This window comes from Scyliorhinus torazame, chromosome 7, assembly GCF_047496885.1.
Source record: "Scyliorhinus torazame isolate Kashiwa2021f chromosome 7, sScyTor2.1, whole genome shotgun sequence".
Taxonomy (NCBI): Eukaryota; Metazoa; Chordata; class Chondrichthyes; order Carcharhiniformes; family Scyliorhinidae; genus Scyliorhinus; species Scyliorhinus torazame.
The window spans coordinates 163,725,743-163,752,636 of record NC_092713.1 but is presented as its reverse complement, the minus strand read 5'-3'; the positions used below and the strand labels follow the sequence as shown (position 1 = coordinate 163,752,636).

Sequence of the window (26,894 nt, the reverse complement as noted above, 5' to 3'; positions counted from 1 at the left end):
GGAGTGTGTTGTGGACAATTGCTCCTTCAGAGGCTCAGAGGTTTTTGGGGATGGAAAGGATCTTGCAAAGTACCTTACAGACAGTCTAAAACAAGGCTTTTAGAATTTGCAAAAATATTACAGTTAACATTGCCTGACAGGGTACGGAAAGGAGAAGTAATTGCGGCGGTAGCTGAGCATTTAAAATTGCCTGAGGCTCAGTCAGAATCATTGGAAATGGCAAGAATTCAATGGAACAGCTTGAACATGAAAAATAATTAAAGCAGCTTGAATTCTAAATGATTTCTCTCCAGCTTTGACAAAGAGTCATCCAGACTCGAAATGTCAGCTCTGTTCTCTCTCCACAGATGCTGACAGACCTGCTGAGATTGTCCACTATTTTCTGTTTTTGTTTCAGATTTCAGCATCCGCAGTAATTTGCTTTGACCTTATTACTGTCCTCCACCTTCAACAGCTCGGCCTCCAGAGAAGCGAGTCATTGTGCCTTGACAGCAGCACCTCCTCCCCCTTCAACACCTCGCCATGCTCCTGCACCATCTCCGACATCCATCCAACTGCCTCTTTTATTTGGGCCAACGGGTCCTCCACCAACTGCTTAAAACTCTCCAACATTTCCCTCCCATGCCGCTCGAAATGTTTACTGAACTGCTTCTCAAACTCAGCCATCATCACCTCTACCAGCACATCCATCGTTACTGAAGCATCTTTCCTCCTACTGCACTCCTCACTGAACTCAACCCTGCCAACGGATTATAGCTCGCACCCTTCTTCAAAGTATTACTTCTTTGGTTCTTAGACATCCTCTCGTAACCAACTTTCAACTGGGCCAGGTTTCCATGGGAATTCTTCCCGGAAAATGGGTGAAAAATGCCAAAAATTATCATATTGGGCCAAAGAAGAACCAGGCAGTGTGCCTTAATGATTACGGTCAGGTGGCCTTGACATCGATCATTATGAAGTGTTTCTGGAGGTTTGTCATGTGACACAGCAACACCAACCTTCCAGATTGCCTTGATCCACTGCAATTCAGATACTGCCACAGCAGGTCCACAGCGGACGCCATCTCCCCTGCTCTACACTCATCTCGGGATCATCTCAACAACAAGGACTCCTACATCAGACCACCATTGACTACAGCTCCGTGTTCAACACCATAATCCCAGCCAAGCTCATTTCAAACCTCCAAAACCTGGGACTTGGCTCCACCCTCTGTAACTGGATCTTCGACTTCCTGACCCATAGACCACAATCAAAAAGGATAAACAACAACACATCCTCCACGATAGTCCTCAATACCAGAGCCCCTAAGGCTGTGTACTTAGCCCCGTACTATACCTATGCACACACAACTGTGTGGCAAAATTCAGCTCCAACTCCAGCTACAAATTTGTTGATGATACGACCGTAGTGGGTCGGATCATGAACAATGATGACTCAGAATACAGGAAGGAGATTAGAGAACCTCGTGGAGTGGTGTAATGGCAACAATCTCTCCCTCAATGCCAGAATACTAAGGAGCTGGTCATCGACTTCAGGAAGTGAAGTATCGTACACACCCCTGTCTGCATCAACGGGGCCGAGGTGGAGATGGTTGATAGCTTCAAATTCGTAGGGGTCCCCATCTCCGAAAATCTGTCCTGGTCCACCCACATCGATGCTACAACTTCCTCAGGAAACTAAAGAAATTCGGCATGTCCACATTGACTCTTACCAATTTTTACAGGTGCACCATAGAAAACATCCTATCTGGCTGCATCACAGCCTGGTATGGTAACTGCTAGGCCCAAGACTGCAAGAAATTACAGAGAGTTGTGAACTCAGCCCAGTCCATCACACGAACCTGCCTCCCATCCATTGACTCTGTCTACACCTCCCGCTGCCTGGGGAAAGCGGGCAGCATAATCAAAGACCCCTCCCACCCGGCTTACTCACTCGTCCAAATTCTTCCATCGGGCAGGAGATACAAAAGCCTGAGAACACGTACAAACAGATTCAAAAAAATCGTCTTCCCCGCTGTTACCAGACTCCTGAATGACCCTCTTATGGACTGAACTGATCTCTCCACAAATCCTCTCTACATATCCGTATGTTCACCCAACTTTTGTGTTTATGTATTTACATTGTGTATTTATCGTATGTCCTATGTTTTTCATGCATGGAGCGAGTTGTCTGGACTGTACGCAGAACAATACTTTTCGCTGTACCTTGACAATAAATCTAAAACGAAATCTAAATCTCAAACCGAGGATTCTGGCAGGAATTGCCCAACGTGCGATCTTCTCCTCCATGTCGTCATCAGATGTCTGCTGAAAGGATAATTGTAAGCGGTTCTTTTCGGATAAGAAGTTAAACAGTTTTATATTGTATTCATATTCAAGTTTTGTTTTAATAATACCAAATACCTATTTCTTTGTGCAATCGCTCCTGGAGTGTATCATTCTTTCCACACAGTCTTACGAAATAAACTAAAATATTTCAGTATCCTAACCACTTTTGGGGTCTGGTCTGGGGTCATAATAATGGAATGGTCAGGTTAGTGAAGGAATTAATGAGAAACATTCTAATGAAACGGAGCAAAATAAGAACTATAAATATTTGTTACAAAACCTGCGTCACAGAGAGGCACCGTTACAGACTGAGGTTCACTCTCTCCAGAATTTGCTTGAATAAATCTTCACTGACTGGAAGCTCACAGATTCTTACACCACAACAAAACCTTACAACACACCAGAGAATACTGTGTGCTCCTGTATCTTTTAGTGTTAAATGTAATGTTTCATCAGCACTGAGCTCTGTTCATTGAGAATGTCAAAGCACATAAGCTGGAGCCATTATGGTCCCCACAACCAACGTGTAAATCTCTGTGGCCACTCAAAGTGTCTACTTCAGGTGACAACCACTGCACAATGTTGCAGGGTGTGTGTTAGTGTGCTGCCTTTTACCTCACACTCCAGCTAGATGCACCTTTGGGTGCTGACCTTTCCAAAAATTAGGGCTTTGTGATGATCCTTGAGGGTTAAAGGTCCAAGGTCAACGGCTGACCTTGCTAGTGATATCGCCGCTTATAAAGGGCTCTCCAATCACTGGTGTGGCAAAAGGTGCTGGAGCAATGCACTCGTGTCCCCTTGCCTGGACCTTACTTGTGGCTATCAATGTGCCATGCGCACCTCTTCCACCTCGTGCCACTGCGATGCCATCCTCATATGGAAGCTGACCATCTTCATCCTCCTCAGGTACCTGCTCTTCCAAACCCCCTCATCCGAGGAAATCTCCGCCTCCTCCATTTCTCCCTCTGGCAAGTGATTGTCCCTCTTAAACTCCAGGTTGTTCAGGGTGCAACAGACCATGGCAACAGGGACACTGTTACGGACACTCAAAGAATATTTTGTGTTTGTAAATATGGGTATTAGGGATAGGTTTTAGCTTGAAGTTTCAGTTTAATTTAAATTCTTTATCTGTGGTTTAAAAAATTGAAAACTGTGTCTGGTTTCATTTTAGAGCGGAGACAGCAGCTCTACAGTTGTTTGGGCACCTGCATTTTTAATGAGGTTTTACAACCTTGAAGGGAAGCTAAAACAAACACAAAGTAGAAGAAAACTGTGCTATTGCCTAGCAACAGTGGTCCAAAGGGAGAGGAACACATAACTCCAGGGGCGGGATTCTCCGCAATCGGCGCGATGTCCGCCGACCGGCACCAAAAACGGCGCGAATCAGTCCGGCATCGCGCCGCCCCAAAGGTGCGGAATCCTCCGCATCTTGAGGGGTCAAGCCCTCACCTTGAGGGGCTAGGCCCGCGCCGGACTGATTTCTGCCCCGCCAGGTGGCGGGAAACTGACTTTGCCGTGCGGCGCATGCGCGGGTGCGTCAGCGGCCGCTCACTGCATCCCCGCGCATGCGCAGTGGAGGGGGTCTCTTCCGCCTCTGCCATAGTGGAGACCATGGCGAAGGCGGAAGGAAAAGATCAGTGGGCCCCGATCGTGGGCCAGGCCACTGCGGGTGCACCCCCGGGACCAGATCGCCCCCCCCCCCCCCCCCCCGGACCCTGGAGCCCGCCCGCGCCGCCTTGTCCCGCCAAGGTGGTGGTTTGATTCTCGCCGGCGGTACAGGCATTCCAGCAGCAGGACTTCGGCCCATCGCGGGCCAGAGAATCGCCGGGGGGGGGGGGCCCACCAACCGGCGCGGCGCGATTCCCACCCCCGCCGAATATCCGGTGCCGGAGAATTCGGCAACCGGCAGGGGCGGGATTCACGCCAGCCCCCGGTTGGCGCCACCCCCCCCCCCCCCCCCCGGCGATTCTCCGGCCCGGCGGGGGGTCGGAGAATCTCGCCCCCAATGTCCCAGTCTACTCAATCCCTTCTCATCGGACAACTCCTCATCCCGGGAATCAGTCTTGGGAATCTTTGCTTCTCTCCTTCCAAGGTAAGGAGACAAACACGGTTCACAATGATCCCGGTCTGGACCCAACAAGCTCCCACATAATTGTCGTAAAACTTCTTCACTCTGACAATGGGCTGACACAGTCTCTCTCTCTCTCTCGCTTCACCTCCTTCTCTCTGTCACTCACCTCACTCTGTCTCAATCTCTCTCTCTTCTTCCATCCCCCTCTCTCACTCACTCGCTCCTCTCTTGCTCTCTCTCTCTCCCTCTCCTCTCCCCTGCTCTCTCTTACTCAATCTCAATTTGTCTCTCTCCCTCTATCTCAATCTCACTTGGGGCAGCATGGTGGCACAGCGGTTAGCACTACTGTCTCACAGTGCCAGGGACCCGTGTTCGATTCCGGCCTTGGGTGACTGTCTATATGCAGTTTACACTTTCTCCCCGTGTCTGCGTGGGCTTTCTATGGGTGCTCCGTTTTCCTCCCACAGTCCAAAGATGTGCAGGTTAAGTGGTTTGGTCATGCCAAATTGCCCCTTATTGTCCAGGTTAGGTGGAGTTACAGGGATAGGGCAGGGGAGCAATCCTAGATAGGGTGCTCTTTCAGAAGGTCATTGCATACTCGAAGGACCAAATGGCCTCCTTCTGTCCTGTAAGAATTCTTGTTCTCTCTCTCTCTCTACGTCCCTCCTTCTCTCTGCCACTCTCACTCTCCTCTCTATCTCCCTCCCTCTCTCACTCTCTCTCCCACTCTTCCCTCTTCTCCCTCTCTCCCTCTATCCCCCTCTCTCTCCCTCTCCACCGTCTCTCTCGATCTCAATGCCCGTCTCTCTCCTCTGTCTCACTCCCTCTGTCTTGATCTCTTTCTCTCTCTCTCTCAATCACTCGTTCTCTCCTCCATCTCTCTCTCTCTCCCTCTCTCCCTCCCCCTCACTCTCCTGACTTTTACTCTGAAGCTGTTCTCTGGGTGAGTGTTTAATATAAGGTGGTGTTTGTCAGTACATTTTCCATACTGTATGGTTTCTCAGCATGGTGGGAGGGGATTAGTGCTCCGTTCTTTGAGGTGAGACAGTGATGTGTGTCCCAATGTCTCAGACAGTGACGCTGTTGTTTTCTGTGACTGACGCTATGAAATCCATTCTCATTCACTCACTGTGACAGGAGGTTAACGGCTTGATCAGTGGGGAGGGAGGAACAGACAGAACAAGGAGCTGCAATCATCAGTCACGGCCCAAAACCCTCACACAGCCCGCACAGTCCGGAAACTTCTTCACTAAATATTCTTTCAGCTCCTTGATGAGAGCCCTGGAGCTGGAAAGGGAAACAGAGAAAGACATATTTTCGAGAAGCTCATGTACACAATGTCCATTCTACATTACCACTAACGACACTCCGCCGACATTCAACTCATTGTTTAAGCTCCAGCCCACCTCCTGTTCCTATCCATATGTTTCAGTCAAGGAGCCAGATAAGTCTACAGTATAGGAGGAGGCCATTCAGCCCCTCGTGTCTATGCTAGCTGTTTACTAGAGTCATTCACAACTAACATCTCAGTTTAATGTCTGTTGCGGGGAAGTGACTGGAATCTGTCATTAGACACAAAATGAGTGAGAAATATGAACTAATCCGAGAGAGTCAGCATGGATTTAAAAAGGGTCAGACATGTTTAACTAATCTGGTTACATTTGGTAATGAGGTCACTAATGTGATAGATCAGGGAATGTCTGTGGGTGTGATTTATATGAATTTCCAGAAGACATTCAATGAGGTTTCCACACAAGAGGCTGTCAATAAAATTGGAAGCATATGGAATTTGAGGAAAGCTTATGCCATGGATGAGGAATTAGTTAGGAGGTAGGAGACAGGGAGTAGGGATAACGTGTGTGACTCCAATCAGCAAGATGTGAATAGTGATGTCCCCAGGGATCTGAGCTGGAGCCTCAGCTTTTCACTGTATTTATCAATGACTTGGATGAAGGAATAGAGAGACATATATCCAAGATTACTGACCACACTAAGTTAGGCAGCTTGGAGGAGGTTACAGAGATAGGGAGGGTGGAGGACAGGAAGGGATTTGAGAACAAGGATGGGAATTTTAAATCGAGGCATTGCTGGACCGGGAGTCAATGTGGGTCAGTGAGCAGAGGGGGTGATGGGTGAACGGGATTTGGTGTGAGTTCAGGTCCAGGCAGCAGAGTTTTGGATCAGCTGATGTTTACGGAGGGTGGTAGGTGTGAGGCCGGCCAGGACAGCATTGGAATATTCACGTTTAGAGGGAACAAAGACATGGAGGAGATTCTCAGCAGCAGATGATGTGAGGCAGGACGGACTCGGGCGATGTTACCGAGGGGGAAATAGGCCGTCTTAGTGATGGAGCGGATGATGTGGTGGGAAGCTCATCTCAGGGTCAAATAGGACACCATGGCTGTGAACTGTGTGGTTCAGAGTCAGACAGGCCCAGGGAGAGGGATGGAATCAGTGTCTGGGGAACAGAGATTGTGATGGGGACTGAAGACAATGGCAGATGGTGTTCAATGTGGGGATGTGAAATCATCCACTTTGGACCAAAGAAAGAGAAATCAGAGTCATTTCTAAATGGTGGGAAGCTGGGAATTGTGGAGGAACAGAGAGATGAGGCCAATGTTGTAAAGAGTCTGGTTGGGCAGCAAACAGTTGCTCAGGGAGAGAGATGGAGTTTGTATCGAGAGCTGAAGACGATGGCTTTGATCTTCCCAATGTGTTTCCCAGTGAGCCTCGAATCTTCCAGCATAGAAGGAGGCTATTCTGCCCATCATGCTGGGTCTTACCCAATTAGTCCCACTCCCCCCCTCTATCGCCATAACCCAGCAAATCTTTCCTTTTCAGGTATATCTCCAATTGCCTCTTGTAGACCTGGGTTCACAGCACGAGACTGTCCCTAACCTGGCTCCAAATTGGCATCTCATTCATTCATTGGAAGACAAAGTGCGGGACAGAATGTGTCCTGCCCCCGCCGGCTGCCGAATTCTCCGGCGCCAGGGTTTTGGCGGGGGCGGCCCCCCCCGGCGATTCTCCGATCCGCGATGGGCCGAGCGGCCGCCCGTTTTAGGCCGGTCCCGCCGGCGTAGATTAGACCTGATACTTACCGGCAAGACCTGGCTCTGCGGGCGGCCTCCATTGTCCTCGGGGGGGGGCGCGGGCGGATCTGGCCCTGGGGCCCATTGATCTGTGGGTTGGCCTGTGTCGTGGGGGCACTCTTTCCCTCCTCACCGTCTGCTGGGGACCTCCGCTATGGCCGTGCGGAGATGAACCCCCCTGCGCATGCGCTGTGATGACATCAGCACACGCTGGAGCTCCTGTGCATGCGCCAACTCGCGCCGACCGGCGGAGGCCCTTCCACGCCGGTTGGTGTGGAGCCAACACTGCCGGCGCCGTCCTAGCCCCTGAATTGCGGAGGATTCCGCACCTTCCGGGCGGCCCAACGCTGGAGTGATTCACGCCACTCCTCGGCGGCAGGACCACCAGCCCCGCCGGGTAGGGGAGAATCCCGCCCCATGAAACCATTGTCGATAGTTGCAAAATCCCATCTGCTTCACTGGTGGAATTTAGATTCAATGAATAAATCTGGAATTAAAAGCTTGTCTCAGTATTTGTGACCATGGGCGGGATTCTCCAACTCCCCGCCGGGTCGGAGAATCGCCGGGGGGCAGTGTGAATCCTGCCCCGCCACCCCTACGCCGGCTGCCAAATTCTCTGGCGCTGGGGTTTTGGCGGGGGCGGGAATCACGCTGCACCGGTCGGGGGCCATTGGTAGCGGTCCCCCCCCCGGCGATTCTCTGGCCCGCAATGGGCCGAGCGGCCATCCGATTTCAGCCTGTCCTGCCGCTGTGAATCAAACCAGGTCCGTACCAGTGGGACCTGGCTCTGCGGGCGGCCTGCGGAGTCCTCGGGGGGCGCGGGGGTATCTGGCCCCAGGGCGTGCCCCACGGAGGCTTGGCCCACGATCAGGACCCACCGATCCACGGGCGGGCATGTGCCGTGGGGGCACTCTTTCCCCTCCGCGCCAGCTGCTGTCAACCTCCGCCATGGCCGGCGCGGAGAAGAACCCCCCTGCACATGCGCTGGGATGATGCCAGCACACGCTGGCGCTCCCACATGCGCCAACTCGCGCCGGCTGGCAGAGGCCCTTCGGCACCAGTTGGCGTGGCGCCAAGCCCTTCCGCGCCAGCTGGCACGGCGCCAACCCTGCCGGCGCCGGCCTTGCCCCTGAAGGTGCAGAGGATTCCGCACCTTCCGGGCGGCCCAACGCCGGAGTGATTCACGCCACTCCTTGGCGCCGGTACAGCCCACCCTGCCTGGTAGGAGAGAATCCCGCCCCATGAAACCATTGTCGCTAGTTGTAAAAACTCATCTGCTTCACTGATGACCTTTAGCGAAGGAAATCTGCCGTCCTTACCTGGTCCTTCCTACATGTGACTCCAGAGCCACAGCAATGTGGTTGACTCTGAAATGGCCACTCAGTTGTATCAAACCGCTGCAAATCCTAAAAGGAATGAAACCGGATGCACCATCCGGCATCGACCTAGGCCCAGGAAACAACAACGGCTAACCCAACCCTTTTTACCCTGCAAAGTCCTCCTCTGGGGATTTGTGTCAAAATTAAGAGAGCTGTTCCACAGACTGGTTAACAACAGCCTGACATTGTCACACTCACAGAATCATACTTTACAGATAATGTACAAGACACCACCATCACCATCCCTGGGTATGTCCTGTCTCACCAGCAGGCCAGACCCAGCAGGGGTGGGGGCGCAGTGGCATACAGTTGGGAGGGAGATGTCTTGGGAGTCCTCAACATTGACACCAGACCCAATGTAGACTGATTGCATCAGATTAAACACGGGCAAGGAAACCCCATGCTGATACCACGTACTGTCTCCCCGCAGCTGATAAATCAGTACTCCTCCATGTTGAACACCACTTGGTGCAAGGGTACAGAATATACTCTGGGTGGAGGACTACCAAGAGTGACTTGGTGGTGAGAATTAGTTTCCCTTCAGTCCGGATGAAATGATCAATCGAACACCAAGTTTCTTAATCGTACGTTTATTCTCGGCCGGAGCTACACCACTGAATCTCGGGGAGGTACAGCAGCAAGCCAAAGTTAATACATCCAACAGCAGTTTATATACATTGTATGACACTGTTTCTTTTCTGAGAACAGCCCCCTGGCATTCTGTTGCTTTCAGCTCAGTTATAGTTATCTTTAAAGTTAGGAACCATTTCCAAGGCCGTTACTGCAATTTGTCTGGTGCAAAAGCAGAAGTGATTACATAGCTTGCTACAAAGCCTGCCTTGACATTCCAGCTCACAAAGCTCGATTTGACATTCTATTTTCCCACAGATCTCTATTCTATCTTGAGCCAAACTCTCATTCCCCCCCTGTTATCATTTCATGATAACTTCTAATCCATAGCCACTCGTCTCAGTCTCTCCCGTTCTATCTGTACTTCTATCATTTTCTTATGTTCCTCAGCACCTTCTTTCACATCCATTAACTCTTCAAGGCTCACTTCATGTTGCTGCATTAACTGTTGAGAAATTACTGCTGCACTGACACTTTTACACAAGCATTTCATTAGGAAGCTAAGCATAATTATTACAAGTATTACAACTACCAGGATTATCAATCCATGCACTAGGTAAGACCCCCATGATCCGGCAAACAACCAATCTAACCACCCATCTCTTGATATTTCATGCAGTTTCTTACCCTCTTTGCGGATATGATCCACGAGGTGGGTGATGTTCTCCGAACTATCGGGGATGTAGGTGCAACATTCTGAACCGATCACGGCACAAGTCCCACCTTTGTTTGCAAGGAGGTAATCGAGGGCCATTCGGTTTTGTAGGGCTACAGTTCTTATTGCCACCATTTCATTATTTATCTCAGTCAATGCTTCAGAGGTGTCGTTTGCTACCTCTTCCAGGATTTTTGCTACCTTCCTTATTTCCTTTATTGCAAGAGCTACCCCGATAGGGGGAAGCAGGATCCCAAAGTATCATTGCGTTTCGGTTATTGCTCTCTTTTGTCGCTTCATCATTTGGTAATGGTTGGCTAAATTGGGTTACGATAATAAGTGTGGCCTTCATCCTTTAAGTGATGCCGGAGTTATTATCTAGGGCTCGAAACTGAGGGTTATTTTCTATTGCATTTTCACAACCTTACAATGGTGGATGTGGATCCAGGCATTTCTGCCTTCCACTTTTACAGCAGTGGGAGTAGTGAGTGGGACCTGGTGTGATCCTTCCCATCGGGATTCTAATCCTTTCCTAACCCAATTACGAATCAGAACATACTCCCCTGGATTAATAGTGACAGAACTGGACAAGGGAGGTATCTCCTCATAAGCAGCTCGTACCCGTGAATGGAGGCCTTTTAGTACTTTAGTCAAGGCTATCACATAGTTGGCCATTTCAGTGGTCATATGGTGAAACTGTACTTCCTTATGTTTCCCTTGATCCCAAGGAGTACGCAAGGGTCTGCCGTATAAAATTTCGGCGGGACTCAGTCGTGTCTTTCCAGCTGGGGTTGCACGTATCTGGAAGAGGGCAATAGGCAATAATTTGAGCCAAGTGGCTCCAGTCTCTGCCTGTAGTCTTGCCAGTTTCGTTTTTAATGTCTGATTAGCCCTTTCTACCATTCCCGCTGCTTGGGGTCTGTATGCGCAATGTAATTGTTGTTTTATTCCCAGCTGAGTACAAAATTCCTCATTGATCTGTTCCACAAAATGAGGTCCATTATCAGAGCTTAATCGATATGGAATCCCAAATCTAGGAACAATTTCTCGCATTAAAACTTTTACTACCATGGAAGCTTTGTTATCTACTGTGGTGTAAGCTTCTATCCACTTACTAAATACATCAACAATAACTAATACATGTTTATAACATTGACATCTTTCCAGCTCAATGTAATCCATCTGGAGTGTCTCAAAGGGACCTTCCGGTAGCGGGGTTTTACCCATTTCACAGGGTATTGCCTTACCAGGATTATACTGCTGACATACTAGGCAACGACTGCTAATGTTTTGCGCTATGTCCTGCTGTCTTGGATGCCACCAAGTTTTGAGCAATACATCACCCGTAGCTCGCGCACCACAATGAGTTGCAAAGTGAACACATTCGGTGACCCAGGCTGCTAATGCATCGGGCATACAAGTTTGCCCTGCCGGGGTGACCCACAATTTGTTTACAGGATCATAACAACATCCCAATTCTTCCCATAGTCTTTTTACACAGCCAGGAGCGTCCTTCTGTAACTGAATGGCGTCAGTGATGGTCGGCATTGGCTTTTCAGAGGGAGATTGACCCTTAGAGCTTTTAGTCTGGCTCATCATTTTTGGTACCACCATGTCTTTTAAGCGAGAAGCCTCTTTGGCTTGGTGGTCCGCCTGCCGATTACCCGCGTCCAACAGGGTTTTGCCTGTCGTATGGGCAGCACACTTTATTACGGCTATTTGTTTAGGGAGCATTAAAGCCTGTAGTAATTGTGTAACTAACTATTTGTGGGATATCTGAGTGCCTGCAGATGTAAGAAATCCCCTGTTCTTCCATAATTGACCAAAGTCGTGTGTGACTCCAAATGCGTATCTGGAGTCTGTGTAAATGTTTATTTTCTTATTCTCTCCTAACACGCACGCTCGGATAAGTGCAAATAGCTCGGCTTGTTGGGCGGAGAACGGCGTTTCAAATGCTGCTGCTTCCAGGGTTTCGCCCTGCTGATTAACTATAGCGTACCCTGATAATCTATCCCCCCTTTCGCCGACGAAAGCACTGCCGTCGGTGAAAACAGTTAAGTCTACATCGGGCAGGGGAGTGTCAGTGAGATCACCGCGCATGGAGGCTTCCTCTCTGAGGAGCGTCAGGCAATCATGGCCCAGCTGTGAGCATTCCGAGGGTGGTTCGGAGAGAAAACTTGCTGGATTGATAGTGGTGCAGTTGCAAAATTGGAGCTTGGGATTATTCAGGAGATAAATCTTGTAATTGTTCTGCCGAGCCATGGTTAAATGTTGGGTTTGGAGCTGTCCGAGCAGGGCCGTGACAGAGTGGGAGCTGTAAACCACAATGTCCTGCTGGAGGGTAAGGTTAGCCGCCGATTGGAGGCTGTCGTAAATAGAAGCAAGGATCTGAGTGCAAGCGGGATAGCCAAGTGCCGCAGGGTCAAGCTTAGAGGAATAATAGGCAACGGGACGATGACGATCTCCGTGTTTCTGGGTGAGGACGGCCGTCGCACAGCCAGAAAATACGGTACAGTAAAGCTGGAAGTGGCGATCGTACAAGGGCCGCCCCAGAGCCGGCGCCTGCATCAGGGCGTGTTTGAGCCTTTTAAAAGCCCCGAGAACCTCTGGGCTTAGCTGAAAGGGTCCCGGGTGGTTAGTGAATGGAGTCAAAAGGCGGGTATCGAGAGTGATATTAGGGATCCACTGGCGACAATAGCTGACCATGCCCAGCCAGCGGCGAATGTCCTTAGCAGTAGAAGGGTCTGGAAAATGGCAAATGGGCTGCACACGGCTAGGTGCCAGTGCTCGTGCGTCTGCAGAAAGGAGGATGCCCAAGAATGTAACTTCTGATTGGGCAATCAATACTTTTGCAGGCGAAACTACGTACCCCAGGGCTGAGAGGTGGTTCAACAATTGGGCAGAATCTTCTTTACAACTTTGTTCTGATGGACTAGCAACTAACAGGTCGTCAACGTACTGAACTAGCGTGGAGCCGTCCTTTAGTTCCAGCTGCCGGAGTTGTTGCTGGAGGCAGCGGGAGAAGAGGGTAGGTGAATGAACGAAGCCCTGGGCAGACGGGTCCATGTATATTGCTGGTTCTGATAGGTAAAGGCAAAGAGGTACTGGCTAGCAGGGTGAAGGGGGAGCGCGAAAAACACATGTTGAAGATCTACAAGGGAGAAAAATATGGCATTAACCGGGACCTGAGCCAAGATGTGAGCTGGATTAGGGACCAGGGCATGAAGGGGCTGCACAATGGCATTAATAGATCGGAGGTCTTGAACGAGGCGGTACTGGTCGGGTTTGCCGGGTTTAGGAACAGCTAGAATCGGAGTGTTGCAGGGTGACTGACACGGAACTAGTATGTGCTGCTGGATAAGGTGCTTAATAAGGGCTTCCAAGAACGGCAAGGCTTGGGGTTTTAAGGGGTATTGACGAATGGAGGGCAGTGTGACATTTGTCTTTAGCAGAACTTGAATGTTCAATGTTGACGGTACCAGCCTGATATTGATCTTCAGTCCATATCCGAGTATCCACAGAGTTAAGGGGCCTAGCATGGTGATGACGGAGTACAGTGGCGGTGTAACGAGCCTCTGAGTAGAATTGGAACTGTAAGCGTCCTGGCAGAATTTGGATATCCGTAGAAGTATGATCTGCGGAAGGAAGGGCCATTCTCACCATGGGGCCGAGGTCTTTCTCGTGATATGGAAAGTTGACTTTCTTAGTGACATGAGGAGTGGTATACCCAGTCAGCTGCCATAAATGTTCTGTGACTATGGCGGCTTCGGCTTCCCCTTATGGTCCTGTTACAAAAGCGATTAATTGAATGTCGAAACTGACTCCCAAAAATGGTGCGTAAAAGTTTTCTAGATGCTTATCCTCGCCTGATCTATCGTAAGCCAGTGTAACGTGCAGTTCGTAGTCCAAATGTAACGCCCACCATTGGTTGATTAGAGGTGGTATAGTATTGGGCCGGGATTAAAGGCGGCCGGACAACAATACCTTCATCTCCGCACTCTATCTGCAAGCCGAAGGCACATGACAAGTCCCGAGCCATAAGGTTGCAGTTAAGCCCTGTAGTAATAATAAATTGATGTTGGATCTGTTCCCCCTGGAAAGTTACCGCGACGGGTTCGGAGATGGGGTACTGGCAAACCTGGCCTTGAAAGCCGGAGAGTCTCTGTTTTCTCAGAGAGTGGGAGCGAGAGAGAAGATTGGACAGAGGACATAGTCGCCCCTGTGTCTGCTAAAAAGGGGTGAGCGTGGCCATGAATGGTGAGGGAAAGGAGAGGCTCTTTTTCGGAGGCCGTCTCGCGGCAGACCAAGATTCGGGGTCAGTACTGAAAGGGATTATTCTGCGTAATGTTGGTGTAACCTCTTCCTCTTCCCCCTTTGCGACCGCGCTGTCCTCCTTGATTTCCCCTAGGGTTCTGGTAACAATCCCTGCTCCAGTGTCCCTGGCGCCCGTCAGTGTAACAGGCATTGTTAGATGGGGCGGGTGGCCCCCCCTCCCCCTTGCGCGTATACCAGTTGTTGTGGAGGCTGTGGACCGGGGAACGGGGCATAAGGGATGGAGTCATGGGTCCGTTAGGATGTGTCACGTATCCTTCACCACGAGCCGTAACCCACCCTGGTACACAAAACTGAAGTTCCATCTGATATCCCACCCGATCCGGTGGTGGCTCGTCATTTTTCTTTGTAACATATACCGTTTTTATTTTAGATTGGGTTTTTGTGGGTTCGCAGCCTGATCCGTCTTGCCAGTAATATTTTACCGTGCGAGCCATCTGAGTAGGGCTATTATCGGACCAATCCATATTGTTAGTTTTGATAGCGTCCGAGACCTTAGTGGGCAAACAACTCAACAACATTGCGCAATATTGGGGAGAGTTACCCCCTTCCTGATAGTTAGTGTCTCCAGCTTGGTTTTTATATATTTCTTCGAATCGCTCCAAAAAATCTTCAGCCCCTTCGTTCTTTTTTGGTTTAGTCTCCATTACTTTAGAGATATCTGTGGTGTTGGGTACTCTGATGCACAGATGAACCAACACAGTTGTATTTGGTACAACTCTATTTTATTTCAACTGCTGTATACAATTCGGTCTGGACACTCTGCACGTGGTGTCTCCCTGAGTGTGTAGTGTAACAGGTCCTGTCCTTGTCCTGGTCTCCAGCTCTACTGGCCACCAAGTGTCGTGTTTGTCCTTTTATACTGTCCCTGTCCTTGTCTGTGATTGGTTGTGGTGTTGTGTGTTCTGATTTGTCTATTGGTGTGTCTATCATGATGTGTGTGTTTGAATATCATGACAATATCGACGGGTTTCTGCAGAGTAGTGGTGAGGGCGTTATATACAGCAGTTTGTTGAGCCGTATCTTGGGCGACAATTGCCTGAAGGGCCGCTAAGGTGGGCGCATTCGCACCTGTTTGCCGGACCAAGTTGTTAAGAAACCTATTGTGTTCCTCGGGTCGTAAGACCTGACAGTCTAGTGCCCAAAGGTCCCTTATTTCAGCACTATAAACTTGAACGGTGGTGCGGAGGAAGTCTATAAAAGCCGCCGGTGATTGCTTTCGGTCCTGGACTCTGGTTAAGATTGCCATTATCTCATTGGGCTTCCAAGGCTGATATATACCGATTTGTGCCTGGTTGTTGGGCCCCGGGGGTTGGCAGGGTTGTACGCTATATTGGGAACTTGCCGGACGGGGAACTGGCACCGCGGCTGATAATCATCTGGGTAATCAGAGAAATCCACCTCCGATGCCCCCTCTTTTCCGGGGACTAACTCTTGATTCATCTGTGGGAATTGATTAGCACGGGTTTTAGAACGAGTGCAAGTCGCCGGACCTCCTTGCGGCGGAGGTGGTGGTAATGGCGGTGGGAGCGGTGGATAAAGGGCTTGAATGTAAGGTGGAGGCGGTGGTAGTGGCGGGGGAACGGTCGGTCGTTCCCTATATTGCCAATTTTCAGGGTCATCCTCATCGTCTCCCTCGGTCAAGGCAAGGCCGGCCATTTGTCCGCACGGTCCTGATTTAGAAATGGGGGGTTTTACAGACTTAGGCCTTTTTTTATGGTGGGCAAATTCCTTTCTCAAAACCTCTGCAGTCTTAACAATTCCCCCTTCTGTTCATTCAAGCCCCAACTTTAAAGCGTTAGCCTGCCAACTAGCCAATAAAGATGTATCTTTTAATTTTTGGCAGTACTCCCGCCATAACTCGATCAATTTCTTAGCCGTGGAGCTACGGTTATGTCGCCAAATAATCTGCTGTGCCTCCATTACCGTGGGAAAATCTTTTGATCCTCCCAGGGGCCATTTTCCCTTTCCCAAATTCTTATGCAATTCCCCTGACAACTGCTGCAGCTGCTTAGAATGTTCCGGATACTGTTCGCAAAGAGTCTGAAGCGCGCTTCCACTATCAGAGGTGCTATCCAAAGTATTACCCATTGTCTCCTATCCTCGGATGATCCTTGTGGTTACCTACTTAATTTTGATGGCGATCCTAAATCGCTTATTCAATCAAGAATTTAAACGGGGTTATCCTGCCCCGTTACCCAATCAGGAGGCTTAGGCAATTGTTTGAGTGTTCCGACAGGGTACGCGACGGTGAAACACTGTTTATTGTGGAGTTTAAGGCATCATCCGCACCTGATGGGAAGTACTATAATTTGGACGGAGTTATCCGTTCTCCGCTGTAGCCAATAGTCAACCCGGAGTGTCGAACAAGTCAAGACACTGGTTGAGACAATCACTTGTTTTAAGGGCAACCTTTTATCGCGAAGGTATCAAGCAACCAGAAGGATCATCAACAGCCAAGCACCTTTCTTCAGCCAAGGGCCTCTAACCCTCGTGCATGGGCCTTTAACCCTAATTCGAAGAGGACGCTAACCTCTTACGGGCCTCTAACCCTGACTCTAACGGGTTCGCAAGACTGACCTGGATCTCGTAAGAGTCTCTTCAGCAACAGACGGTAGGACTAGGTCATGCTCGGTACAGCGGAGGGGGAAACCAAAGTGGTAACAAGGGTACTCACATTTGGGGGCCCGATCCCTCCTTCGCCTCCGGACACGATCTGTCAGTTACACCGACTGCTCCTGGCGAGGCTCCGTGAGATCCCACCACTGCCACCAAATGAGAATTAGTTTCCCTTCAGTCCGGATGAAATGATCAATCGAACACCAAGTTTCTTAATCGTACGTTTATTCTCGGCCGGAGCTACACCACTGTATCTCGGGGAGGTACAGCAGCAAGCCAAAGTTATACATCCAACAGCAGTTTATATACATTTTATGTTTCTTTTCTGAGAACAGCCCCCTGGCATTCTGTTGCTTTCAGCTTAGTTATAGTTATCTTTAAAGTTAGGACCATTTCCAAGGCCGTTACTGCAATTTGTCTGGTACAAAAGCAGAAGTGATTACATAGCTTGCTACAAAGCCTGCCTTGACATTCCAGCACACAAAGCTCTATTTGACATTCTATTTTCCCACAGATCTCTATTCTATCTTGAGCCAAACTCTCAGTAGCACCACTACAGACTGCGTGGGCTTGGTCTGCAGCAGGTGGTGAGGGAACCAACAAGGGGGAAAATCATACTTGACCTCATCCAGGGCAGTATCGGTAGGAGTGACCACCACACAGTCCTTCTGGAGACAAAGGCCCGTCTTCACATTAACGACACCCCCTATCTTGTTGTGGGCACTACCATTGTGCTAAATGTGATAGACTTCAAACAGATCGAGCAACTGAAGAGACTTGGTATCCATAATGTATAATGAAACATTTGCTCATCAAAATGATGTAACAGTTATTTATGAATTATTGTACAGGATTATAGTGAGTTTATGATAGTTACTAGCTAATAGTCAGAATTACACCTGAAAGGTAATGGTTAAAGAAAATATCACAACCAATGTTAGAGAAATATTCTTTTGCAAAGAAGTCTTACAACACCAGGTTAAAGTCCAACAGGTTTATTTTGAATCACTAGCTTTCGGAGCACAGCTCCTTCCTCAGGTGAATGAAGAGGTATGTTCCAGAAACACATATAGACAAAGTCAATGATGCAAGATGATACTTTGAATGTGAGTCTTTGCAGGTAATTAAATCTTTACAGGTCCAGACAGAGCAACTGGAGAGAGGGATAATCTCAGGTTAAAGAGGTGTGAATTGTCTCAAGCCAGGACAGTTGGTAGGATTTTGCAAGCCCAGGCCTGATGGTGGGGGGTGAATATAATGCGACATGAATCCAAGGTCCCGGTTGAGACCGTACTCATGTGCGCGGAACTTGGCTATAAGTTTCTGCTCGGTGATTCTGCGTTGTCACGCATCCTGAAGGCCGCCTTGCAGAACGCTTACCCGAAGACTCTTCGGGTAGGTCTTCAGGTAAGTGTAGGTAATACAACTATCAGGTCCTAGTCATGCACCATCGTCACTGATGAAGGGCAAGTTCTAAGAAGAAACAGGAGAGCCTTGCTGAAAGTTCAGCAACCCCTTGTTTCAGAACCATCGGATGATGTAGAAAGCAATCTCAGGACAACTGAGCAAATGCTACCTCAGCACACAGAAACAGAATAAGCTGAAGATGTACAAAGTGCAGAAAAACAGCAAAAACCATCTTCAGAAACAATTAAAATGCAAGTCAAACTCATATGTTCAACCAATGCTTAGAAGGTCGACAAGACATAGAAGAAAGCCAGACAGATTGAATTTGTGATGGACATTGAACATGTAAATAATTCAAATATTCTGCATATCATATGAATTGAATTGAAATATGTTTGCAAATGTTGTTCATTTCCAAAGGAAAGGGGATGTGATGATATGAATAAGCAATCATGTAAATATTAACAGATACGACCTCCAACCAGCAGGTGGCAGCAAAGGACAACCACGTGATACTGTTACCTCGGGGAGTCTGGAGATAGTCGTCGTAGTGGATAGCTGCATTTGTAGTAGCTCTTAGATAATTTATACTTGGAATATAATAGTAGATTTTGATCATTTTTTAATTGTTATCCTGGAATTGTTAAATGCGCATCTGATGGTCACATATCAACTGCACATTCATCGAGTGGAACCCTTTTCGGTTTCTTTAGAGCGGCCTGTCATCCGCTGGTGCTCATAGGGGGACATGCATCCCGTCGATCACCCCCTGGACCCAGGGCATGTCGGCAATGGCGCCGAATCCCGCTGGTTGAATTCCAATAACCATTATTTGCAGGGGTGAAAGGCTGACCATGTTAGCATAGTGCGTTGCCCCGTGCCCAACCAGGTCCAATGAGCTACATGGTGGCCCTGGTTGGCATTGCAAACCCTGCCCCCGCGTGTTCCCCATGCCCCCCAACCCCGCACCCCAGGCCCTGTCGGTGGCCGGCACCTCTGGCACTAGCACCCATCCCTAATGCCAAGGGTACTGTCGATGACTGGGCACCGCCCCAGTCCCATGTGGGGTCACCCCGGCCACTCGGCATGTTCCCCTGGCAACACCTCACTCTCCCGCCCTGCTCCCCCCCCCCCCCCCCCCCCTCCCCTGGCCCTAGAAAACTTTGGTCAAATCGCCCCTCAACTTGCTAAATTCCAGAGAATACAGGTTATTTAACCCTTTCTGGTAAATCTACACTCATTCCAAGGTCAAACATATCCTTCCTAAGCTGCGGAGTTCCCTGTAACTCCAGGTGTGGTCTAACCTAGGGCTTGTGAAACTCAAATTCCCTCCTCTTTTATTCTGATTGGATAGTGACAGCCTGTAAGCAAGTTGACCACAGAATCTTCATAACTGAGAGTCATCTTGTCTTTGCTGGACTCCGTCCACTGTCAGTCATCCCTGGATAGAGATCAGGACCACATTGGGACCAAGAAGCACTCTTTCTTATTTTCACCTCCTAATCCTGGAAATATCCAAATCAGTCCCTTCACAAACACGGCACCCTCCAACACCCACCCCATTCCACCCCCACTTCCCACTGCTTGAGATCAGTTAATTCAGCATCTTACACTGCATTGAGCTCAAAGGAACACTTAACTGGGAGCTAGGCACTCAGGATAGCAGAGGGCAGTGACCCAGCCAAACTAATTGAGGCAACTTAGGTCTCATTTTGATTTTTTGTTTCCTTCCTTCTTTCTCACCCTCCACACACCAATTATTTTGTTCCTGGCTTAAAGTTCTGAAACTAACCTAACTGAGATTTTGGAGAAGCAACCTGATTTCACTAGCTTCTCCGTATGCGCCTCCTTACTGAACCACACAAAAGTGTATCACACTGGGCTTTGAGAGGGCCATGCGGCACGGTAGCACAGTGGTTAGCACTGCTGCCTCACGGCACTGAGGTCCCAGGTTCGATCCCAGCCCTGGGTCACTGACCGTGTGGAGTTTGCACATTCTCCCCGTGTTTGTGTGGGTTTCGCCCCCACAACCCAAAGATGTGCAGGCTGGGTGAATTGGCCACGCTAAATTGCCCCTTAATTGGAAAAAATGAAAAATTAAAGAGGGGAGTTGCACCTTCAGAGAGGAGTTACATGTCCAATGTGTATTGGAAAAGCAACAGTTAATAATAGTAATAATCTTTATTACTGTCACAAGTAGGCTTACATTAACACTGCAATGAAGTTACTGGGAAAATCCCCTAGACGCCACATTCTGGTGCCTATTCAGGTCACAGAGGGAGAATTCAGAATGTCCAATCCACCTAACAGCACGTCTTTCGGGACTTGTGGGAGGAAACCGGAGCACCCGGAGGAAAGGAAACCCACGCAGAGGCGGGGAGAACGTGCAGACTCCGCACAGACAGTGACCCAAGCCGGGAATTACTGAAATAGAGGTGCAGGAGCATCCCAGTACCAATGAGGTTGCAAAATAAAGAGGACAGTCCCTCAGAATAGGATCATGAAGGAGGCTCCAAAGGGTTAGGAACTGTGCAGTGTTACAATTGTGGGGAAAAAGGAGACTTATAATGAGATTGCAGATTCCCTATCCAGGATAAGGGGAGCACTGAACAGGAAACACCATGGCGGGATTCTCCGTTTCTGAGACTAAGTGTTGATGCTGGGGCAGGATTCATGGAGTTCTGCAACAGCAAACCCGGCGGCGAACCGGGACCGGTTCAGCAACTGTGGAGGGGTTAGTACCAGCGCCACGTGAACTCAATCGATTCCAATGGAAAACAGCGTGGGATTCGCTGGATCCATGATGACACTCGGGAGGCTGACAAGCTACAGCCGAATATACACATTACACTCCCCACACACACTCGTCCCAGCCAACAAGATGGCACTGGTTGTGCTGGAGTGTGCCCATACAGCTGATAGGTCGGCTGGAGCCAGCGGGCACCTAGGGGGGTGGCCTGGTGGGACACCTGCACAACCCGTGACCCTAGGTTCACAAAGGGCTGTCAGCAGCACTAATGCCCGCCTCGCCACATACATAGGTGAACCGCTGGCAATCGCGGGCAGCCCCATGGTCCCAGGAGAATATGGACAGCAGATGGCATTCCAGCCATCAGTGGTGGATGCACCCACATAATGCACCCACATAGCCCTGAGGTGGTCCTGGCCAGGTTCCGGTTCGGTGGCATTGTGGTTAGCATTGCTGCCTCACAACTCCATGGTCCCGGGTTCAATTCCAGCCTCAGGTGACTGTGTGGAGTTTGCACTTTTCACCCGTGTGCGTGTGGGTTTCCTCCGGGTGCTCCGGTTTCCTCTCACAGTCCAAAGATGTGGAGGTTAGGTGGATTGGCCATGATAAATTGCCCCTTTGTGTCCAAAAAAAGGTTAGGTAGGGTTACTGGGTTACGGGGATAGGGTGGGCTTAAGTGGGGTGCTCTTTTCAAAGGCTGGTGCAGACTCCATGGGCCGAATGGCCTCCTTTTGAACTGTAAATTCTATGACTGTAAATTCTATGTTTCAGGAGGGGTTAGGCACCATCAGAGGGGTTGTGGCCTGCATCAGCGCGACCCAAATGCCCAACCAGCCTGCACTGTATGCATTATGGTCAAAACTGGACGCGGAGTTGGACTGTCTTGTAGGGTTGAAGATAATACGCCTGTCCAATTCTCCAACAGGACAACACCAGTTGTGTTGGTGATAAAGCCTGACAGCTCCATCCACCTCTGCGAGGAGTACAAGATGACAGTCTGGATCGCTAACCCGTCCCGCGTATTGAGGACCTATTCGCCAAGCTCAGCAGTGAAATGCTACACATTTTCCAAATTGTACATGAGCCTTGCGTACCTCCAGCTGCCTTTGGCCTTGAACTCCAGGCGGTTCATGACCATCAACACACATCGTAGGCTATGTGAGTATACTTAGCTACCTTTTGGTGTTTCTTCCGCTTGCGCTATCTTCCAGTGGGTGATGGAAAACATCCTGTGTGGACTCCCAGGAGTGGCGATATACATTGATGATGTCCTGACCATGGGATCATCTGACCTGGCCAAGGTTGTCCTGTGTTTCAAAGAGGTGAAGGTCCGCCTCCCCATGGAAAAATTAATTTTTAACACAACCAAGGTCACCTACCTGGGTTATCATGTGGATTACCATGGGTTACACCCCATGGAGGAAAACGTTCATCACCAAACCCGCCACCTGACATCGATCGAAGAACTCCATACGATGCTTTAAATGTTCTTTCCATGTCTGGAAGTTGTAAATAAAAGCAGATTGTCCCACTTTCTCAATGCCATCCTTCAAACGTGGGATAGGATAAGACTCAATTCTTGTAATTGCATTAACCTTTCTATAGTCCACACACAACCGTTGGGTACCGTCTGGTTTAGGTACCATCACTATGGGTGAGCTCCATTAGCTGCAACCCACTTCAATTATGGCATTCTTCAGCATACTCTCAATCTCTCTGTTAACCTGTGCCAATTTTAAAGGGTTAAGTCTGTATGGATGTTGTTTGATAGGAACAGCATTTCCCACATCTACATCATGTATAGTCATTTGAGTACTTTCCAATTTATCTCTACGAACTTGCCCATGTGATATCAATAACTCTTTCAGGTCAGTTTGTTTTTCCTCTGGAAGGTAACGTAACAATTCATCCCAATTTTTAAGAACATCCTCATTTTCCAATTTAATTTGAGGTATGTCAAATTCACAGTCATCTGGATTTGGTTCGTCACTTTGAGTTAGAATCATTAAAACCTCCTTTATCTCTCCTTCCCTTTCAAAGTACATTTTAAGCATATTCACATGACACACTCGGTGAGTCTTCCTTCTATCTGGTGTTTTTACCACATAATTCACCTCACTTCATTTCCTTTCAATCTGATACAGTCCACAAAACTTTGCTTTTAAAGGCTCCCCTACCACTGGTAACAACACTAAAACTTTATCCCCACTGGCAAAACTACGAACTTTGGATTTCTTGTCCGCTACCCGTTTCATCACATTTTGTGCAACTTTCAAATGCTGTCTAGCCAATTCACCTGCTCTATTTAATCGTTCCCTAAAATTTGACACGTAATCAAATAGTGTAATTTCCGATTTCTCGCCCACAAAGTTTTCCTTAATCAATTTAAGTGGTCCTCTTGCCTCATGACCAAAAATTAGTTCAAAAGGACTAAATCTGGTAGACTCATTAGGCGCATCCCTAATTGCAAACAATCGAATGGTATTCCTTTATCCCAATCCTCAGGGTAATCTTGACAATACGCCCTTAACGTTGTCTTTAATGTCTGATGCAACCTTTCTAATGCTCCCTGCGATTCTGGATGGTACGCAGTTGATTTAAATTGTTTTATTCCTAAGCTATCCATAACGTCTTTGAACAACCTTGAAGTAAAATTTGATCCTTGATCCGATTGAATTTCTGTGGGTAGTCCATATCTAGTAAAGAATTTAAGTAACTCCTCCACAATCCTTTTAGCTGTAATATTACGTACTGGAATGGCCTCTGGAAACCTAGTAGACACATCCATTATAGGCAAAAGATATTGATTCCCACTTTTTGTTTTAGGAAGCGGTCCTACACAATCGATTAGGACCCTTGTAAAATGGTTCCTCAAATGCTGGAATGGGTACTAAGGGCACTGGTTTTATCACTGCTTGAGGTTTCCCTATCACTTGACATGTATGACATGATTGACAAAATGTAACTACATCTTTATGTAGTCAAGGCCTGGACATTGGATCTCTTAACACCCCTTACTTCAAAGATAACTCAGAAAATATTGCAACAGTAAATAACTCCTTAAAATGTCCCTTCAAACTTCCAAGAGACTTCACACCTTTAAACAGTATCACATCAGGTTAAAGGATATATATATTTTCTGTAAAATGACAGAGATATATTAGCTTGGTTGACTTCAGCTCCAGCACCTTGCTTTCTTCCTGCAGCTCTCTGGACACACACAGACACACACAAACTGCTTTTTCCAACTGCAAAACTAAACTGCAAAAACGGCTGACCTGAGCTCAGCCCCACCCACTCTCAGACATCACAGTTTTCTTAAAGGTACATTGCTTAAACATCCATGTCTTAAAGGTACCCTCACATGACACTTCGGAGAAGGCTGTCCAGAACCCAGCAGGCTTGGGGCAAGCCCAAAACATGTGGGTGTGGTTGGTCAGGCCCCTCTGGCACCATTCACATTTGTCCTCCACCTCCGGGAAGAATCTGCTCATTCGGGTTCTGGTCAGGAGCGCTCTGTGCACAACTTTGAGCTGCATTAGGCTTAGCCTTGCGCAGGAGGAGGTGGAGCTCAACCTGCTCAGTGCTTCGCTCCAGAGTCCCCATCCCACCTCTGTCCCCAGTTCGTCCTCCCATTTTTGTCTGGTCTCATTCAGTGGTGTCCGGGCTCTGTCCAGTAGCTGTCCGTATATTTTCCCATAAAGCCCCCCCTTCTCGCTGCTTGTGCCTATCAGGTGCTTTCTGGGGCCGCTGGGTACCCTACCGTCTCTTTGCGGAGGAACTGCTTTATTTGGATGTGTTTCATTTCCTGTCCTTTTGCTAGCCTCCACTTCCTCGTTAGTTCGTCCAGTGTCGCCAGTCTGTGCCCCACGTAGAAGTTCCCGACCGTCAGTGTGCCCCCGTCCCGCTTCCATCTTTTGAAGGTGATATCTAGCATGGCTGAGGGGAATCTGTGATTGCCGCAGATGGGGGCCATAAGGGACATTTTGGCCATCCCAAAGTGCTGTCTCAACTGGGTCCACGTTCTCAGCGTGGCCGCTACCACTGGGCTCGTTGTGTACCTTGTTGAGGAGGATGGGAGTGCTGCTGTGGCCAGGGCCCGCAGGGTTGTTCCTTTACAGGATGCCTCCTCCATTTGTACCCAATCTGTGTCGGGTTCTTGTACCCATCCCCTCACTCTTTCTGCCATTGCTGCCCAGTGGTAGTATTGTAGGTTCGGGAGAGCCAGGCCCTCTCTGACTTTCCCTCTTTGCAGTGTCGGTTTGGGTAATCTCGGGTTCTTGCCCTCTCACACAGACGCCATGATTAGACTGTCTACATTTTGGGAAAAAGCCTTGGGGATGAAGATCGGGATGGATCTAAACAGGAAGAGGAACCTTGGCAGTACGTTCATCTTGATCGTCTGCACTCTCCCCACCAGGGAGAGTGGGAGTGAGCCCCACCTTTGAAGGTCTTTTCTTACTTCCTCCACCAGGCTGGTCAGGTTCCACTTGTGGATCTGTGTCCAGTCTCTGGCTATCTGGATCTCCAGGTAGCGGAATCTATTCTGGGCTGTTTTGAACGGGAGCCTCTCCAGCTGTTTGGGTTCACTGGGAATGCCTTCCTTTTGCCCAGGTTAAGTTTGTAGCCCGAGAAGGTTCCAAACTCTTTCAGGATTTGCAGTATTGCCTTCAGTCCCTCCTGTGGCTTCGAGACACAGAGGAGCAGGTCATCTGCATAGAGTGAGACTCTGTGCTCTCGGTCTCCTCTCCGGATTCCCTTCCAGCTTTTTGCGTCCTGCAGGGCTATCGCCAGGGGTTCGGTCGCTAGCGCGAACAAGAGTGGGGACAGGGAGCAGCCCTGTCTTGTTCCTCTCTGTAGCTGGAAGTATTCAGAGCTGGTGGTGTTAGTTTGGACGCTCGCTTTGGGAGCGTTGTACAAGAGCCTCACCCAGGCGGTGAACCCCGCCCCTAGCCCAAACCGTTCCAGTACCTCGAGGAGGTATTTCCATTTGACTCTTTCGAAGGCCTTTTCTGCGTCCAGGGAGATGATCACCTCTGGTGTTCTCTCCCCAGAGGGGCTCATTATTTCCTTCAGCAGCCGCCTGATGTTCGCTGTGAGCTGCCTACCCTTGACAAAGCCGGTTTGGTCCTCTGCGACCACCTCTGGTACACAGCCCTCCAGCCTTTTGGCCAGGACCCTTGCGAGTATTTTCGCATCCACGTCCAGCAGTGAAATGGGTCTGTATGATCCGCATTCCATCAGGTCTTTATCTTTTTGGGTATCAGTGAGATTGTGGCCTGCGTTAGCATTGGGGGTAGGGTACCCCTTGCCAGTGGGTCCGCGAACATGTCCCTTAGGTGTGGGGCCAGGACTGGTGCAAATTTTTTGTAGATGTCCACCGGGAACCCGTCGGGTCCCGGTGCCTTCCCCGCCTGCATGGAGCTGATGCTCTCCATGATTTGGCCCAGATCTATTGGTGCTTCCAGCTCTCCCCCGTCTGTCTTCCCCCACAACTGGTAGTTCCAGTCCGTCTAGGAACTGTTTCATCCCCGTGTCCCTGTTGTGGGGCTCGGAGGCGTTCAGTCCCCAGTAGATGGTCTCAAATGCCCGATTGACCTCCTTTGGTTCTGTTACCAGTCTGCCTCTGCTAT

At 49.1% G+C, this 26,894-nt stretch overlaps 1 long non-coding RNA gene across 3 annotated transcripts in view; it reads left to right on the top strand.

Annotated features, from left to right (window-relative positions):
* Positions 1–26,894, top strand: part of LOC140426665 (uncharacterized) — a 77,030-nt gene that overhangs the window by 40,253 nt on the left and 9,883 nt on the right. For 2 of the 3 annotated variants that reach the window (XR_011948256.1, XR_011948255.1), the window contains one exon: positions 398–2,487. This is a non-coding gene — a long non-coding RNA (uncharacterized lncRNA). Of the gene's footprint in view, positions 1–397; positions 2,488–22,186; positions 22,420–26,894 lie in introns of those variants that run through there. The other variant, XR_011948254.1, reaches the window with a different exon arrangement.